The sequence below is a fragment of the Dasypus novemcinctus genome, chromosome 6 (genome assembly GCF_030445035.2).
Source record: "Dasypus novemcinctus isolate mDasNov1 chromosome 6, mDasNov1.1.hap2, whole genome shotgun sequence".
Classification (NCBI taxonomy): domain Eukaryota; kingdom Metazoa; phylum Chordata; class Mammalia; order Cingulata; family Dasypodidae; genus Dasypus; species Dasypus novemcinctus.
This window is the reverse complement of record NC_080678.1, coordinates 124,745,903-124,765,556: the sequence shown is the minus strand read 5'-3', so window position 1 is coordinate 124,765,556 and position 19,654 is coordinate 124,745,903. Positions and strand designations below refer to the sequence as shown.

The 19,654-nt window shown below is 49.3% G+C and overlaps 1 long non-coding RNA gene across 2 annotated transcripts; it reads right to left on the bottom strand.

Moving 5' to 3' along the window:
- Window positions 1-295: 295 nt before the first annotated feature.
- LOC131278834 (uncharacterized) lies at window positions 296-19,645 on the bottom strand. Of its 2 annotated transcripts, XR_009186287.2 has the most exons (5): window positions 17,975-19,645; window positions 14,854-15,095; window positions 2,083-2,137; window positions 1,465-1,984; window positions 296-543 (listed from the first exon to the last, which is right to left on the bottom strand). It is a non-coding gene; the product is annotated as an uncharacterized lncRNA (long non-coding RNA). The 2 variants fall into 2 exon arrangements; XR_009186285.1 differs by lacking the exons at window positions 14,854-15,095; window positions 17,975-19,645 and adding an exon at window positions 10,078-10,168 and having other exon boundaries at window positions 1,465-2,137.
- Window positions 19,646-19,654: the final 9 nt, after the last annotated feature.

Genomic DNA, 19,654 nt, shown 5'->3' with positions numbered 1-19,654 from the left:
AAACAAAGTAGCTGGAACTGGAGTCAGTGAAGAAGGATACGCTGAGTTCCTTGCACAGGCTTCATCTGGAGGCAAAACTACCATGAAAATGCAGACAGAGTCCTCTGCAGAAGGCATCTCTGAGGGCACACCCCCGCCTGACCTGCAGCCAGCAGCAATGCTGGCACCTTGGAGGCACCGGTTGTCACCAAGCCTGGAGCGCGAAGAAGGAAGAGAAAGGCTTGTTTCGTACCTACTGTATGTCACGAACTTTCAAATGTTTTTAGTTTCATTTAATCCTGACAATGACATTGGGATTTTACAAACAAGGCAGCAGACCCTCTGAAGGGCTAATTTCTCTTCTCCCAGGTCACAGCTGGTGAGTGCCGACGTTGGGTTCCAGTCCAGGGCCCGTGGCTGGAGAAACACTGCCCCTCCTCTGCGGGCCTGCAAGGGCGGCGCTCCCGCGGGCCCAGGCCAGCCTCCCTTGGTCCGGCCGAGGAGGGCGTGGGCGCCAGGCGTCCTCTCGGCCCAGCTCAGCCTGAAGCCCCGCTCCTGCTCCAGCTGGGAGGGGACCCGGGTGAGAGGGGAGCACAAGATTGGAATCCTGCCACCGTTTGCTGCTGCAGGCCGAGAACTCAGCCAGTTACATTCTCCATCCCCTACCAAGGGGCTCCTTCCCTTTTTCCCATTTTCATGAGTGCTAAATGCACTTAAATGCTGTGATTATTTAACGACTTCTGTGGGCTTTCTGGAATTTGTCTTGGGGTTTGTGTCCTGATTTTGTTTTTGTTTGTGACGGTGTTGAATCATCACAATACTGTAAAGCAGTTTTCTGGCTCACTAATTGATACGCTGCTGCCTAATTGCCTGCTGTTTCATCCCTTCTTTGTTGAAACGGCACGAGGTTTTCTGTTCTGTTGCTTCCAAAAACAAACGGTGCTGCCTGACTACTTCTCCATCTGTGCCTCCAGCAAGGTCAGGGTCTACAGTGTCCTGCCTCTGTCCCTGCAATGTCATTCAGGACAACTCTAAGTCCTGAAAATGCCCCCGTATCACACCTCTTTCTCCCTCTCCCTGCCCTCAGCAACTCCCGAGGTCACTGTCTCCACATCAATGATACAATTTCTTCCATTGCTAGAGTCACAATAATTCTATAGTAAAATACCAGTAAGTCCACTCTAATCCATATAACTACAACATAAACTATAACCCATGCTGTGTAGCAGTGCTCCAAAATGTACTCATCAAATGCTATAAATGTACCACACTAATGAAAGAAGTTGTCGATATGGGAGGAATGGGGGGTACGGGGAGTAGGGTATATGGGAACCTCTTATATTTTTTAATGTAACATTTTATGTGATCTATGTATCTTTTTTAAAAGATAATAAAATAATAATAAAACATCATCTGCGAATCCCACATTTCATGCAAGATTGCTCTGTAAATTCACAACTTCTCTAATAAAAAACCATTATCTACCTGACTCTTTGCCCCTGCAGCTTCCTCTCTCCACTGCTGGGGCCAAAGGACCCTGCCTCCAAGCTCAGAGAATGTCTGCTCTGACACTCTGCTCCCCTCAGAAGTCACGAGCTGGAGGATTTCTGTAACAGCCTGGCTGGGGAAGCCAATTCCAAACATCCAGTGGGAAAACTCTGCTTTGCATCTTGCTGAGGTAGCTCGGGCAGCTCTGTAAAAGATGGGGGACTTCCCGGTGCCCACAGCACCAGGCCCCACCTCTCTGCCATGTCAGGTACCTGGAGTCCAGGCATGAGAAGCAGGGCCAGCCTGTGGTGCAGCCTTTGTACTCTGGATAGCACGGCAACTTCTGGTAGAAAAGTGCTGCCATGGCCAGGGCCTTCCCCAGGACCCATTTCTCCAGGTGTGTGCCCTTCCCAGACCTCCCTGTCAGGAGTGGGATTGGGGTGTGGATACATCTCTCCCTCCTCAGGCCTTACCTGGACTGGAGGTGAGTTGGGAGTCAATATTAGGTCCTGGCCTCCTGTGACACAGAAGAGAAAATGTCCAGGGTCCAGCAAAAGGGACACAGAGCTTGAGGTCAAAATGTGAGCCAATCCAGAGCTGGGACGAAGCTCTGACCTGGAGCTGAAGAAATGGAGGACATCACCTGCTAGACCTGGGTTGGAGGCAGCACCTGTGGAAAGAGGCAGAGGTTGGGTTGACCAGAAGGGCCTGGGGTATACCTTTTGCAAAGTAGCCACTCCACAAATGCAGCATCCAAGAATTCATGGACTAATGGGTCCTATACTATCCCCCCACACATAGGCATTTAGCTCAAGAAACTTCAATGCCCAAGTAAAGCAGGTGTTGGCTTCCTGATCAGATCCTGTGTGGAGACCTGAGCTTACGGAAACCTGGCAAACTAGGGCATTTCCAAAAAAAGCAACCAATGTAAGCGGACTCAAAATAATAACATGAGAAATTTTGCTTTAAAGGCCTATGCACCTGCAATAAGAACAAGGCCTAGAGTAGCATTGTGCCTGGGGGTTTCCTCCTGACAGCCTTCATGTTACTCAAATGTGGCCACTCTCACAGCCAAACTCAGTGTGTAGATGTGATGCATTCCCCCCAGCGTGGGACACGACACCCGGGGATGAGCCTCCCTGGCACCGAGGGATCACTACCACATACCAGCTGAAGAAGCAACTAGAAAATGACCTTGAATTAAAGATTCAATGCGGAACAGCAGAATATACCTGTCTACATATAATAACATGACTTCGGGAAGCAGTTTGACCTAATGTAAGGGGGAAATGGAAAGGAGAAATGAGATTATAAGGCTGTGAGTCTCTAAAAAAGAGTCTGGAGGTTGTCAGAAGGAATACCCCTATGTACAACTGAACAGAGTCTAAGAGACAGATAAAGTAGATACAACCCCAGGTATTGGTTCTTTTGAGGGATAAAGAGACCCACGGGTTCTATGGTCATGGCAGAAGGGGTTCACTGCCATGACAGATGGCCCTTCTTTGGAGCTGGTGTTTCTGCGTGATGGAAATGGACTCAGAGGGGATCTCTTTTCACAAGACTTGCATGCTACTTTATTGGAATTGTAGTTGGTGCTGAGTTTAAGATATATGTAGGGGATTTGAATCTCTGGACTGATAATATGACACCCAGGCCCAGAGCCTCAACAGACTTCAGCTCCTACACTTTGACTTATTGGACTTACTCCACTCAGCTAACATGGAGTTGAAGAAGGTCAACCACCACAACATGGAGCCTAGAGTGTCTACAACTAGAAGCGGGAAGAGTGCATCCAGTACCCATGTGGAATCTAAGCCCTCACTTGACATAGGTGTGCAATGGACACAACCAATCCAATGTCCACAGAGGAAATGTGAAATGGGTGTGGGAACGGTAGCCATGGGGGCTGCTGGGTGTGGGGAACGGGAGGAAGAGATGAGATGTGGAGGCGTTTTCGGGACGTGGAGTTGTCCTGGATAGTGCTTCACGGACAATTACGGGACACTGTAGATCCCCCCAGGGCCCACTGGATGGAACGTGAGAGAGTCTGGGCTATGATGTGGACCATTGACTATGGGGTGCAGTGATGCTCAGAGATGAACTTACCAGGTGCAATGGATGTATCACGATGATGGGAGAGAGTGTTGCTGTGGGGGGAGTGGGGGGCGGGGGCGGTGGGGTTGAATGGGACCTCAATATTTTTTTTAATGTAATTTAAAAATAATAATAAATAAATATTAAAAAATAAAAATAAAAATAAAGGCTCAGAAGCTTAGTTTACAGAAGAGAAAGCTAAACACACATTATATCTGAACTCCCATAGGTGAAAAATAATGGGAAAAAGAGAATAAAATGGTTCTGAGCCATTTCAGAGATCAGAGCGAGATTCAATGAAGAGAAATGAAAGAACGACATTTAAACTCCTTGCGTGCTCTAAAGGTTGAAGCTGGTCTTGCATTGTAGTGAATTTGTCATCATTTAGGTGTCCAAGCAGAGGTGGGAGACACACAAGGACATGCTGTGGGAAGATATTCAGGCAGCAGGGAGGAGTGTGGGCTGGAGCACAGCTACACGGCAGTGTGGTCAAGGCTGAAGTCCACACCCTGAAGTTAAGAGTGGGGATGGGGCTAGGGAGAGGAGAAGTGGGTCGGGGCCCTCTTTAGACAGGGTCAGAGAAGGGACCCTCGCCAGCTACAGATTTGTCGACAGAGTGATGGCTTCTTAGGGTCCTTCCCGCGTTAGCCAAGAGTCTCCTGGTACCTGTTGGAGAAGTACTCTAGCTGCTTCAGGCCAAATACAGATGATGTGAGAATACGGGTGTCTCCTGAAGAAAGGAAACTGGCGAGAATTTCCTCCCATCTTGTGTCTCCACCTCTTCCTGCACATCTACCCATTCTTCTCTCTTCCTGAAGACCAGATGTCTTAGATTCTCCAGTGTATTAGTCAGCTAAAGGGGTACTGATGCAAAATACCAGAAATCTGTTGGCTTTTATAAAGGGTATTTATTTGGAGTAGGCACTTACAGGTACCAGGTCATAAAGCATAAGTTACTTCCCTCGCCAAAGTCTATTTTTATGTGTTGAAACAAGATGGCTACCGATGTCTGCAAGGGTTCTGGCTTCTTGGGTTCCTCTCTTCCCAGCTCTTGCTTCTCTCTGGACTCAGGGTTCCTCTCTTCATGGGGCTTGCTTCTCTTTCCTCTGTGTGCTTACTTTCTGGGGCACCAGCTTAAGACTTCAGCACCAAACTCCAACATCAAATCTCCAGCATTTAAAAGTTCCAACTCTGTCCTTTGCCATGTCTTTTATCTGTGAGTCCCACCCACCAAGGGGCAGGGTTTCAACACCTATCAGTGTGGCCCAATCAAAGCCCTCATCACAATTTACTCATGCCCAGGTACAGACCAGTTTAGAAACATAATCCAATATCTATTTTTGGAATTCATAACTATATCAAACTGCTATATCCAGGTCTTGGGTTGATGAGTTTGGACTTTATTCCAGAGTCTTCTCAAATTTGCTTGAGGTGAACAAGGATCTGGAGTGCTTGTTGAAGAAATGGATGACTGCATTGGTTTGGAATTCTGGGGGAGAGACTTGATATTCCAGTGGTATTATCAGGGAAGTTTGAGAAATTTTGCTGAGGCAATTGGTAGTCCTCAAACATTCTAGAGCAGAGATGCCTCTGGGAGACTGATGAGGCAGCTTGGGGAAGCCAGCCTGTTGGGACATGCATGAGAAGAGTCGGTCACAGTAGCTCAACTGGGAGCACCTGGGAAGGAATCTGCACGACCCAAGCAGGAACAAGGAACTGCAGGCCCTCATGACACATGAGGACAGCTGGGCTCAGTCCCAGGGATCCAGGGCTGGCATCTGCCCTCGATGCTCATATCCAAGCCCACCCCTCCCCTGATGCCTCCTTGAAGGCTCAGTCTCCCATCCTCAGCCTTTTCTGACCCTCATTACTCTCCCATCCTATCTCAGAGTGTTTCATCTTCTTCACTATTAGACCCCACCTTCTTCACCTTGGTGTCATTCCAATACACTTTTGATATTTACCACAACTTGAGGGCGCAGGGCGGACAGCGGGCGGTGTCAAGGGCGGACACACAGCGGCGGGAAGAATGCTGCGGAGACGGAGAGTGGTGGCAACGCGTCTGCTTTATTGAGGAAGACAAGCGTTTATATAGGCTAGGGCGCTGGCGGTAGCAAGGCTAAGCCAAATAAGGCAATGTATGTGAGGGGAGGCCGCTAATTGGCTGGGGGACGGTTGGGGGTGAGGTACGAGGGTAAGGGGCGACGTGTGGGGTGCGGGTTGGCTTAAGCTGAAGGCGACCTCCGATTGGTTGTTGGAGGCTGTTGCTAGATAAAGGGGCAGAGGTGAGGTTATCATTCTGGCGGGGGGTATATGGGGGCTGGGGCAGAAGATAAGGGGAAGTTGTGGGTTGGGTTCTGGTGAGGTGCGGAAGAGGCAGGCCGATTACCCTAGGGCGGCCCCTATGGAGACCGGATGCTGGGTGGAGATAGAGGAGGCAGCCTTACGGGCAAGAGTAGCAGGGGCGACAATCTACCCGCGCCAAGCACTCACCCAGCAGGAGACAGGCCTCATCTCAACGTGCTGGGCCTGCCCAACCATGGTAGCATGCTTGTTACCTCAACAACTCATAGCCCAAGTCAACACAAAGTCTTTCTTTAACTATATTTCCACTCATTCCGTGGAAACTGATTCCCATTAAAGTCCCTTCCAACCAATTCTGGAAACACCCAGGTTTCCCACAGGAGCTTTGAGAATGAGCCTTCTTAGCTACCATGAGTCATTTACAGTTTACCTCCTGTCCCCCAGTAGCTCTATGGCATTATCTCCTGCCATTCCCACTCAAAAAGTGGGGTCCATGCCCCAATACCCCAAGACCCAGCTGCTGCTCGTTATGCACCAATACTAAGGGCACTGAAGGCCAATGTTGCTGTCACCCCAAATCTATTCATTCCTTGACTTTTCTGTGCCCTGCAGAAACACACTCAGCATTCATTCATTCAAAATTTATTATCAATGGACTGCTCAACGCCCGACTCACTGCTAGGTTGCTGGAGCCTGTAAAGACATATCCCATTTATACCTACTTACTTTAGGGCTCAGACATTGGCCAAAAAGGTGTGGGATAAGGGCACTCTTGCTGGGAATCCCACCGCACAACTCCCGCACGCCCCAGGCACCTGCATCATGATCCTGCCTTGCCCCTGACAGGCTCATTTCCCGAAGGAGCCCAACGCCCTCCTCTGAGCTGCCTGCAGAGTCAAATCCCACCTCCAGGCAGTCCTACATGGCAGAGTGGGTGTCGTTCCAGCTCACACCACAAATACCTGTTGGGGACTGAGAGGCCCTGCCCTCTCCCTGCCCAGCCTCAATGCTGAGAGGACTTTGGCTCCTCAAGGGCTTTCAGCCACTTATGGAGATGGGGGTCTCATAGCATCTACTAGAGGTGAATAGTGAGCACAGTCACATTAATCCCCTTTTTTACAGATGAGGCAACTGAGGCTCAGAGAAGCTGAGCCCTCAGAACTGGAAGGACTGACATGGTGCTGAATTCAGCTTCTCTGCTTCCAATTTCTGTCCTCTTCCCAACACAGCCTCTCTAGATGGAAGAGAAGTAACCCTGATTGAGCGCCTGTAACGAGCCCGGTGTCTTCTATGCTTTAGTTCATTTAATCCTTGCAGCAACCCCATGTGGCAGGTGCTAGCACCTCTGTTCTATAAACTAGATAGCTGAGATGCAGGGAGGGCTCATACTCACCAAAGTCACTCAGCAAATAAGTGATGGAGGCAGGATTCAAATTCAAGTCTACCTGAATCTAAAGCCATGACTTTGTCCCCACCATACTGTGTACCTGTCTCATTAGAAAACCAACTTCCTATTACTGCAGCTAAAGCAGTCCTCATCAACGAATAATCTCCCTAACCAATTGCACAATGAGCAGCACAGGGTGCTTTAATTCCCAGACTTCTGCCCCACTGAGAAGTGCAAGACTGGTCGTTTTCCTCCCTGTACAACGCCACAGATGCGTAGCTGAATAACCACACGATTAAGAAAATGCTGGCAAGTGCATTCACCACCAGCAGTGGCCTCCTGATCAGGTCTTCACATCAATAAAGCACCTAAAATCCACAAATTCCAGGAGTTTGGCTGGTGTTTGAAAGAGCCACAGCTTAATTACACATGCCCCTTCATTATAGCACAAACAGGACTTTCGTTAAGTGTCAGGCAGCAGTGGCCCAGGATTTCTCCGCCCCATTCCTGCATTCTTAATTCCCCACATGAAGCAGCAGCTTTCCCAGGGGAGAGGCCTGGCCACTGATGCCAAGTGTTCATAACAGGGAAAATGGGAACTCCGTCCTCTGCGCCACCACTGCTCTAACTTTAAATAAAACTGCAAGTGCCTTGGCTTGGGCAGGATGCCCTGGGACCCTCCTCAAGGCTCTGCCTCCACTTCACAATGCACACCACGGTGCCATGGGCCGCGTGATGGCGGTGGCGTGAGGACAGCTCTGCTCTGCTGTGCTTGCGGCAGTGCCCACCAGCCACAACTCCAGGGCCAGCAGGCCAGCGTCCTCCCACCCTGGGCAGCCCCCAGGGTTCCCTGCGTCCACCTGTTCCCTCATGCTCTCCATAACTCAGGATTCCTCAAGTTTTATCCGGAAGTTCACCAATCCAGTGAAAAACAGTAGAGAGGAAAAACACACCCCACAAATGGAAAACAAGACACAAGAGGGCAGGAATAATTTCTAATCTAATGGTAATAACAAGAAATCCAAATGGGTTAAATTTATCAACCTAAAATGAGACTTCCATATTGGATTAAAGAAAACAATAGATAACAATTTATTGTCTAAGATAGGCATGCTTGAATAAAGCTAAAATAAAAGAAAAAAGAATGGGAAAGATACACTAGGCAAATAGGAAGTAAAAGAAAGTTGGGAGAGCAATCTTAATATCTGATAAAATGGAAATCGAAACACAAGAAGAAATGTAATGCCAATCATTGATCAAACAGAATGGCAGGCCGCGGACTTGGCCCAGTGGTTAGGGCATCTGTCTACCACACGGGAGGTCCACGGTTCAAATCCTGGGCCTCCTTGACACATGTGGAACTGGTCCGTGCGCAGTGCTGATGCGCGCAAGGAGTGCCCTGCCACGCAAGGGTGTCCCCCATATAGGGGAGACCCACACGTAAGGAGTGCGCCCCGTAAGAAGAGCCCCCCAGCGCGAAAGAAAGTGCAGCCTGCCCAGGAATGGTGCCGCACACATGGAGAGCTGACCCAACAAGGTGACGCACAAAAAGAAACACAGATTTCCGAGCCACTGACAACAACAGAAGCAGACAAAGAAGACGCAGCAAATAGACACAGAGAACAGACAACCAGGGTGGGGGGGGAAGGGGAGAGAAATAAATAAATAAATAAATAAATCTTAAAAAAAAAAAATGGCAGAGGAAGAAAATATGGTCATCACTATATGATGTTAGGCACTTAACAATATCAAATATGTCAAAATGTATAAAGCAATAACAACTGTGGGAAGAAATACATAAAAATTATAGTTAAGAACTTTTTTAGGAGGTATTGGGACTGAACCCAGGACCTTGTACATGAGAAGCAGGTGCTCAACCACTTGAGCTACATCCGCTCCCCCACAGTTGAGAGAATTTAATAGTCCCATCAGAAACTGATAAAGTAGGGGGAAAAAGCAAAAATATAGAATATGTGAATAATGCAATTCAAAGTTTCAATCAGTGAAATACAGAGAGCCCTATACCCATTAAATATGCATTCTTTTTAGTTAAACATTAAACATACACCAAAAACTGACAATGATAAGGTTACAAAAGAAGTATCAATAAATTCTAAAGACTTCCTACTAAAGAGTTTTCTGTCCATAACACAATAGCATTAGAAATTAATAACAAACATCAGGTTTAAAATCCCATGTATTGGGAAACAGAATTACATATACCCAATAACCTTGAGGCTAAGAAATTCAGAAATGAAATCAATAAATACTTAAAACTCAGGAACAGGTGACGCTTCATTTCAAAATCTATGGAGCAGCTGCCGCTGAATGTCACAGATATTCATAAATTTACCAAGAAAATGGAAAATGGAAAACAATCCAAGAAGCTGCAAAAACTATAACAAGGGCAAATAAGAGGAATAGTAAAGAAGAAAATAATACAGGTAGTCAAAAATGAATAAAACTTAGAACAACAGAATAAGACATTTACAATACCCAAACCTCATTCTTCAAAGAAACCAACAACACAGAACTCCAGCAAGACTGATGAAAGGGGAAAAAATGAGAAGATTAAAATACACAATCTACAGAAATGAAAAAGGAGACAGTTACAGTCTGTAGAGATTAAATTATGATAAAGAAAACAACTATAATAAATCTGAAAATCTAGGTAAAAGAGGTAAATTTCTTGACAATGCTTCCAGCAAGGCAGAATGTGGCCCTTAGCAGCTCGACCCCCTCCCCGGGCCCTTAGCAGGGGACACCCAGACGCCCCTCCCCAGGCCCAGGGCTGAGCCTGCAGCGGGCGAGTCCCCCTGGCCTACCGCTGTCCCAAGGCTCCGCTCTGATAGGGCACACGCTGTCACCCAGAGTTTCCCATACTCTGGCCAGGCCGCATTCCTATTTAACACCCTTCAGGGGTCTGAGAAACTCCGCCTAGAAGGCTGGGCAGACCTAACAGCTGATGTGCTCTCCTGGATGGGGTCCTGGACCCAAAGCAGGACGTTAGGGGGAAACAGAGACACTGAATAGATCATGGACCTTACCTTCAATAACGTATCAATATTGGTTCGTTAATTGGGACAAAAAACCCATACTAATGTAAAATGTAAATAATAAGGGAATCTGCTTGTGGGCAAGTGGGAATTCGCTATACTATCTCTGCATTTTTTAGTAAATCTCAAACTATTCTCAAAATAAAAGTAGGACATTAGGAAAACCTTAGGTGATTTCCCCAAAACTTCTGGATCCAAATTCCTCCTCTTGGCAAACGCAGCCCTTTGAAAGCTGGCCCTGCAGGCTGATTTCTTTGGCACCCCCTTTGCATCTTACCCTCCAGCCTGCTGGAACTAATCCCCATTTCTCCAAACATACAGAGCTGTTTCAGCCTCCCTGCCTGGGACGCACTGGTCCTGCCCTCAGCTCTAGAGCGAGCGGCTCATGGGGCGTGGAAAGCCTCGGCTTCCGCCGCCCTCGGGGTCGCCAGTCTCTCACGCACAGGGAGCCTGAGCTCAGACGTTCTCCCTGGGATGACATGCTTCCTGTTGACTGCTGGATCCTGGAAGGGAGAACAACACTGAGGCCACTTCCACCTCTCCAGATGGCTGGGCTCTGGCCCACCAGACCCTCCCTTTCTGTACAGCAGGTGCCGGCTGCTCACCAAGGGCGCCAGGGGCCTGGGGAGCAGAAGAAATGCCTGGAGGGGCCAATTCCTAGTGGAAGGGGTCAGGGATCAGGGCAGCAGGAGTGGGGCAAGGAGCCTGCTGCTCATCACTCATCCAGGCCATGGGGCAGGGCCCAGCCAAGGAAGAAACGATCAAGCCAGGGAAGGGCCCTTGTTAGCCTAGCAGAGTCCACGAGGGTCCCCGGAGCTCGTGCTCACAGCTGCAGGGCCCTCACCTGCTCTGCTTCCTGAGCTGGTGGCTGGCTGTGGTCTTAGCCTGCTAGGCACATCTCCACCAGCCGACAGCCTAGCTACGGTCAAGGGCTCAGTGAGGACCTGAACGGCCGCCTGGGTCTGAGCTGCAGCCACAGATCACTTTCAGGGGTGGCCCCAACCCTGGGGCCCTCCAAGCATTGCACAGTGGCCCTAAGTCCTCACTCAAGCACACCCCTACAGGCCAGATTCCCAGAGCTGTTCAAACCGACTGAAAGATTGCAAGTGAAGACTAGAACGATGGCTTCCAAGAATCTTGGACTTCAACAGTTCCTGAAATTTCAATAAGAGCCACAGAGAACATCTATGTGGGTTACAGCGTGCACGGGGTTCACCGGGGGGCGAAGGGTGAATGCACACAGCTGCACTGAGACCCACTTTGCCAGGAGCACATCGCATTTCCATCCACATCCCCCTCACGCATCTTCCCACAAAGAACAGAGAGAGGATTAAGAATGAGGTTTCCGTAAAGTCAGGCAAAATTAATTAGCTGCAATTTCACTGCTGAGCTGCCAGGTAAATTTCACAGCATAATCACTCTGAGCCCCTGCATTAATGTCGCAGTAATATCTTATATGCCTTCAATATCCCATTTTCCTCCATGCATGGGTGAGACTCAGAATTAGGTACTAGCCCAGCTGCCGTGCTGGGGAAATCAGATTTTGTACAGAGAGAAATATTAGAGCTGGTGTGTCTGTGTTTTCTCCTCCGACACTCACCTGTCCCACTCTGGAGGGGGCTGGAGCCCCCTCTGGGCACATAAGCAAGGTGCTGGGTGCTGGATGGGGCCCGTGGAGCAGAAAGCAGAGGGGCTCTGCCCAGGGGGCTGCCTAGCCTGGGGCACTTTACTCAGCCCCAGGTTTCAGGAAATCAGAAAGAGCAGCATCTCCCTGTAAGCCAGGCCTGCGAGGAGGATGGCACGGAGTCAGGAGGGTACTTTTGCAAACTGAATAGCCCCAGAGCAGGCAGCGTTGGCCACAAGCCAGCAGCACTGAGGATTCTGGTCGTTTAGAACGGGGTCCCTGCATCCCCTCTGCCCAGCCCTGACTGAGCCGGGCAGCTTGGAAACCGGGACGGTAGACAAGGCAGTGTGTCCACCCCTTGCCACAGCCATTGCCCAGCGCAGGACCACCTTACGCTTCAGCTAAAGTGCCTGCCGCTGGGTCTTCACCCAAACATGGAGACCTAGTCATTTACTGCGGGGAGGCTGACAAGACAGCTTGTCTGTTAGCCTGGACGCCAAGGAGCACAGCGCCAGGCCTGGTCAGGCCTGTGCACAGCTCTGTGGACAAGGCCCTGATCTGCACCTGCACCTGATCTGCACCTGTACCTTGCTGGACTTCCCCACGGCCAGCGGGGACAACAATACCTACCAACCTGGAGGTGTGGACCGACCTAGCACTGCATCGGGCAAGCAGCCAGTGCCCAGAACAGGCCTACACAGCACGATCGCCCGGCCCACACCAAATTACAGCTGTGGACAGCTGGTTTTGATTTAAGAAAGTCTGAGGACACAGAAGAAACCCGGGGTGTGGGCTGTGATATTCAGATGGCACCTAAAGCCCCAGAAAGCATGGAAGGAAACAGAGCTCTGACCCGGGCACGAGCGCCTCCGCGCCCTGGCCGTGGCCCACAGCCCCTGCTGTGCACTCCCCACCTGTGTCCCCCGCACAGCCCTGCGTCTCCCTGAGCCGCTGCAGAGAGCGTCCTGCATCCGCCTCCACCCAGCACCCTTCCTCCCTCCTCCCCGTGCCCAGGGAGGCAGCCCTGCCTGGGGCTGCTCGAAGACTCCTCCATAAAAAGCAGAATTTAATAGAGAAGATCCCTCAGAAAGTTTTCTGTATGATGTGAATACAGTTGCTCACTCATCTTGAGCACTCGCTGTTAGACATTTTGATAAAACAGAGACTTTAAAAGGCATGATACTTCGTAGACTTTTGTGCGCATTGCAGAAGGCTTTGCACATGCTAAGCATTCCAAAAATACTAGTAGCATTCTTCTTTTGAGATCCCTTGCATTATGATTCTGACACCTTGAACCATTCTGGTTTGCTTTTCTTAAAATCTATCTCTGAAAGCATCTGCCTCACTCACTGCTACTCCTCCGTGTCCTCGTTGATTCCGGCTCTTCAGCTGCCCCTAAATGGTGGTGGGTAGGCCTTCACCTTGGCCTTGAGCGCCCTCAGACCTCCTCTACCTGTCATTCGCTTCAGTCACATCTCTGTGCCTAAGACTGCAAGCATTTTATCTCCACTTAGCTGCAGACTCATATAGCCAACAGATAAATAAGTTGAAATATATCTAGGTATTATGTATAGATACATAATATGTGATATTGATATAAAGATTTGATATATATCATACATGGAATGATATGTACGTTCAATCTTCCCTTGATATCTAATTGTCATCTCAAGTCTAAAGTGTACAAAATGGGAATTTTGATCTACCTTCTAAAAAACAAACACTTTTTAAAAAATCTCCAGTGCATGGCTTCCCATGTCACCTTGCTCATTTGCATCAAGCCACAGGAGAAGGATGTAGATATAGGCGTGGGGAATTTCTAGGGCCAGGACAGGAGGTGGCTCCATTACGTGCACTCCTGTTCCATTGGCCGAAACCCAGTCGGTCTCGGGGCAGGGTGGTGGGGAAGCAGCAGCCAGGCCTGGATAAGCCCCAGCTGCTCTGGGAGAACCCCCAGGCGCCTGCATTCTGCCTCAGGCACACACGCCCTGCTCCCTTTGCCCCCGCAGGCTCCTCAGGCTCCTTCCAGCGGTGTGGACGTCACCTCCTAAAGAGGAGGGCCACTAGCCCAGAACAGCCTCCAACCCCCAGCTACTTTCTGATGGAGCACCCACTCCCACTTCTTCATGCACTTATACCAGCATCTGAATCCCTCTTATTCATTATTTCCAGACTTGTTTATGATCAGTTTGTCTACCTTGGCACTGGCAAATGCTCAGCGATATCTGTTGAATGCAGGAGCGAGTGAATGAATGAATGAATGAACGAACAAATGAATGAACAAACGAATGAACGAATGAGTGAGTGAATGAGTGAGTGAATGCACAAATGAAAAAAGGAAGGAAGGCAGACTTTGTGTCCGGCCTTACTTGTTCAAGCATTGCCTGAGCAGTGAGCACAGCCCAAGGGATGACAAACTCGGAGCACAAGCAAAAGCCTGGGCGTTCTCCAGCGCTGTTTCTCCAGCTAAAACCCTCCAGCATTTTCCAGGCAGGGCCTGAAGCTGCCCCTCTTCTACTGGTGCCTATTTGCCATTTTGGGCCTAGCAGTGAACTTACGAATTACTCCTCTTAAAGCTTTTTTTTCCTATCTAAACGGTACCATTTGTCTCTCTGAGGCCCTATTCAGCCACCCTTTATATTGGTTCTCCCATTCAAATCGTGTCAATAAAGGATTTCGTATGTCCTCCCCTTCCCCGCACCCCAAAGGAGAGACGCAAACTGGCATTCTTTCAGCTCCCTCAGTCAGCCTTGTCCCAAACAGCGGGCAGGCACTGTCCCTGCCCAGCTGCGCCAGACCTGCCTCTGCCAGGTCCTCTGGGGCCACAATGCAAGGCCTGTGGCCTTGCGTTTCTGCAGGAGCCAGTGGTGGGGTGGCCAGGTGTGTGAGTCAGCTAAAGGGCTGTGATGCCAAGTACTTACTAAAAGTACCAAAGAGTCCAACTCGAGGCTGCTCTCTCACCAAAGTCAGCGACCATGTGTTGAAGCAAGATGGCGGGCGGTCTCCACCTGGCCTCTCCTTCCTTCTGCCTCCTAAGGCTCCAAGGCCCAGCTTCCTCCACCTCAGCTGTGGGCTGGCAGAGGGCTCGTCTCTCAGGGCTTCTTTATCAGTCTGGTATAGGGCTCATTTCCTTCCGGGCCTGAACAGCTGCTCAGCTGCAAACCTGTGGGAAAAAGAGTTTAAATTATATTCGAACTTTGTGTGACCTGTTCCTTATTGTAGATGTTGCATTTGTTCCTTATTAATGTTGCAATTGTTCCCTATGATTGTAGATGATGTTGCAGTTCTGATAGCAAACAGCTGCTCCGTAGTTTCCAATAAATACACTGTGGGAACTAGGGTCACGGCTCTCAGTTCCAGAAGCTGCGAGTCCCCTGGTCCCATCTTTTTCTCCTCTGGTGTCTCTTTCCTGTCCTTTTATTTCATTAAATTCCTCATTGCCTTCCCTTCGAGCCAACCTATCGCTGAGCTGATCTCAGCACAAACCGTCAGGCAAATGGCTCTGCTCTTCCCAGGCTTCAGCTATCTGAGCCTTCTCTACTCTGGCATCTATGGAACTCTCTCTTCCTGTGCGTCTTCTTGAGCAAGTGTCCATTTACATAGCCCACAAAGGGGGCAGGAACTCAACCTTGAGTCATGTCCTAATCATTGTTAAATCTTAACAACGATTTAATCAGACACTCAGCTGAATCCAGTACAATCAAAGGGATCACATCCAGAGGAACAGGCCAGTTTACAAACTGGGGGGGATTCATAAGTAATCTGACTGCCCCACGGGGCGTTGCATCAGACACGCCAGGTTGGGACATGGCGCCGTCACTTCCCCGCTGTGGCCTCAGCCTCTGTTTCCTCCTCCGGCCCTTTCAGGGCTGTGGCTACAGACTGTAAAGCCCAGAGGCTGGCACGGAGCAGGACTCCAGCAGGGAACGTCCATGTCCTCGGACCAAGACAGCCACCGCGCTCTGAGAGCCGGCCGCCCGAGCGTCCTCTCTCGGGCGATGCTGGCTGACCTCAGCCGTCGTCCATGCTCCCCACCTCAGACGGGGGCAGGGCGTGGACTCGCCTCCAGGGTACGGGCTTCAAGTTCATGACCATGTCTAAATCCAGCGTCCAGTAGACACAGTCTCTGCCGCCTTGGGGTCAGGGGTCAGAGGTGATACCTGAGCACTGTGGTGGAGGGGACTGTTGACCCAGGAGCATGTGGGAAACAGAGATGAAGGCAGGCCTGCCCTGGGTCCAGGGCAGACGGCCCCAGGCGTGTGGACAGAGGCTTTGGGCAAGAGCCGAGAAGCCCACGGCCCCGTGCGCTGATGAGGAGGGGCTGGTGGAAACCAGGGCAGGACCTCCTCTGTCTCCCCCACCAGCCCGGAAGTGTCCCCTCCCTGGGCCCTCCGTAGAGGGAGAACACCCCCCTAACGGCGGAAACAGGAGGCAGCCCAGGCACAAAGGGCGCTGGGAAGGAGTGAAAGAGCAAAATCGTTTTCTTTTCACTGCAGCATATTTCCTTCTTTTATAAACCATCGTAACCAAAAGGTCATTCCTTGGGGTTGATTGCTTTCTCAAGAATACGCTGTCTTTCTATTCCTCTGCCATGGGTTCGTGTCACAAGATAGAGAGGCTGATACAGTGACTATTCTCATGAAATCTTAAACTGCAGCCCCGTGAACAGCTAAAATACAACTTTCAAGGGCTCGAGGTTCTAGCCTCTTATCAAATTGAATTTATGGGTTTCTCGTGCTTTCAGATGTCCCTCGCCAATTTTGGCTTTTACAAAAAGCCATAAACCCTGAGTGAGAGGATGGTTTCCCAGAACCTCTCAGGAGGCAGTGACTCTGGTTCATCCACCTACATACTCCTCCTGTACCCCTCCACCCATCTGTGTGGACATCCATCAGTTCTTGCAGCAGCTATTGGCTGGGTGCCAGCCTCTGCCCTGTAAAGTCAGGATACAGCAGGGAATTCATGGCCGTGGTCCTTGCCCTCGGGGGATGAGCAATCAAGGAGGATACAGTCAGGTAAACTAGGGGAGCAGGACATTTGTTAGAAATATACCATAACCCACTCTAGTAATCACTGTGCCTTATTTCCCCGAAGACCTGGCTTCCTTCACTCACTGGGTGAGACCTAAGTTCGTGTTTTCAACAGACCTGCACGAGGTTTTTAAAGACACCGGATCTGGGTGCAGGAGCTGGCCGCAGGCGCGGGGCCTGAGCAGCTGGAAGCTGGCGAGGGGGAGCTGGTCCTCGCTGAATATCAGTGTGATGAAGAGAAAAGAACAGCCAGTGGAGATGATGAGGAGGAGGAACTCGAGGAGGAGCATGTAACCAAGATTTATTACTGCAGCCGGACCCACTCCCAGCTGGCCCAGTTTGTGCACAAGGTTCAGAAGAGCCCCTTTGGCAAGGAAACCCGGCTGGTCTCCCTTGGCTCCCAGCAGAACCTCTGTGTAAACAAAGACGTGAAGAACCTGGGTTCTGTGCAGCTTATCAATGACTGCTGCATGGAGATGCAGAGAAGCAGACATGGGAAGAACAAAGCTGAGGAAGAGAAGCCCAAGCGCAGACGGCAGGAGAGCGTGGCTGCCTGTCCCTTCCACAACTACAAGCAGATGCAGCGGCTCCATGACGAGATCCTGGTGGAGGTGAAGGGCATCGAGCAGCTGGTGGCCCTTGGGAAGGAGGCACGAGCCTCTCCCTACTATGGGAGCCGGTTTGCCATCCCTGCAGCCCAGGTCAGCGTCCTGGAGGGCTGGGGGTAGCTCTTAGCTCCCATGGTGTCCAGGCCAGGAGGAAATTCCTCACTCCTCTTTAACTTGGAGGTTAGACTGGGCACTGCATGCTCTCCTGACCTGTAGGGCCCAGGGAGGCCCAGGATCCCTTGGGGGCTCTGGACTTCAGGGACAGTTGGCATTATTTGGGGACAGCAGGTAAGACCAGGAAGGAGAGTGTGTTCCTGGTGAAAGCACAGTGAGAATGCCAGGGCGGAATCTGAGAGAAATGCCAGAGGGAGCCACAGAACAAAAATGTATTTCCAAATTTATACCTCACTGCAGCACAGGAGAGATCTGTCTTCTTTAGACTTGTCTTACGGAGGACAGACGTACCTCAGAGATGCCGTGGGTTTGGTTCCAGACCCCTGCAATAAAGTGGATATCACAATAAATATAAAAATAAAATTTTTAAAAATTTTTTAAAAACACGGTCCTGTCCTTCAGGAGAGGAGTCAGGGAGGCAGCGAGGCGGGCGGCAGGCAGAGGATTCCCGAAGGTCTTTCCCATACGTGTCTTCTCCCAAACCCGGGCTGAGAACGTGGCCGCTGAAGGGTTTCCACCCGCAGGGGCAGTCCAGGCTCCTGGGAAGGCCAAGCAAGGCTTGGACCTTACCCCGAGGGTTCACTTTTCAGTGTTTTTTTACTATATTTTTCTTACCTCCTTAGAGCTGTTTCAAACCTCGGTGTCTTTTCTCTTCCATTCTCTCCTATCTGATGTCTTCTTTCTTCCCGTTACCTAGTTTCCCCAACATTCCCAAAGTCTGAAACTGTGGGTAGGCTTGGAATGGAAGAATTTGAATCCTTTCCTCCTTACTCCAATCCACAAGTTGAAGACAAGGAAGCTAATGTCTTAGCTGTTCTATTTGTTCAGAGCAGGAGTTCATACCAGGGGTCCGTGAGCTTCAATTGAAATTCGAAAAAAAAACCATTATTCTTTTGGGGACATGATGGTGCAGTTATGACATATTTATTAAATATTATGCAGTTTAGTGTGGATTTAGTAAGGGGTCTGTGATTTTCACCTGACTGGCAAAGGGGTCCATGGAACAAAAAGGTTAGGATCCCCTGATCTAGAGAATATTTCTTGGGTAGACCTTGTGTCTTGGCTGAGGCTGATGATTCTCTAAGCTTTTATTTTTTTTTTTAATTAAACCTTACATGAGAATGTAATCAGACAAATTCAGAATATGGGAAACCCTATAGGACAAATGACCCAACTTCAAAAAATAAATGACATGGAGGAAGGGGGGTGGGATTAGGTTAAAAGAAATTTAAGAGATAAATTAACCAAATGCAACATGTGAGCTTTGTTTATATCCTGATTTAAACAAACTATAAATAAGACATTTTTTAATATGTAGGGAAATTTGAATATGGTATAGAAATTAGTCAATATTAAGGAATTTTTGTACAGTTGGTTAGGTGTGATATGGTGATAGTTGGGATTATATTCTGTGGCCGTCTCGCTGCCTCCCTGACTCCTCTCCTGTCAGCTATGAACACGCCATACTGCACTGGGCACCAGGATGTCAGCGGGTAACTGGGGGAGAAACAAGGTTTGAGAGTAGAGCCCAAAGTCAGCCTGAAAAATTCTCATCCAGTATGTACAATGGATGGTGGGAGCTGGAATTCCCTTTGGCATTTAGTCAAAGTGGAAACTCCTCTCAAGAATATCTTCAACAACGCGGTATATAAAAATTATAAATTATAAATGCACCGTATCATTTTTCCTGTGTTGTTGGGAACTGGTGAAGTGCAATTTTTCAGATTTCCTGTTTGAAAGGCACGATCCTGTGGCAATACTACAAACTGAGTTTGTCTATATCTGCCGTCATATGGTTTATGTATCCCAACTACAAAAATAGAACAAATTTTGATCAACTCTACTAGAAGAAAGACTAGCTTGTCTTTTTAACTCTTTGTACGAAAAAATATTATAATAAAAAAAGCAAC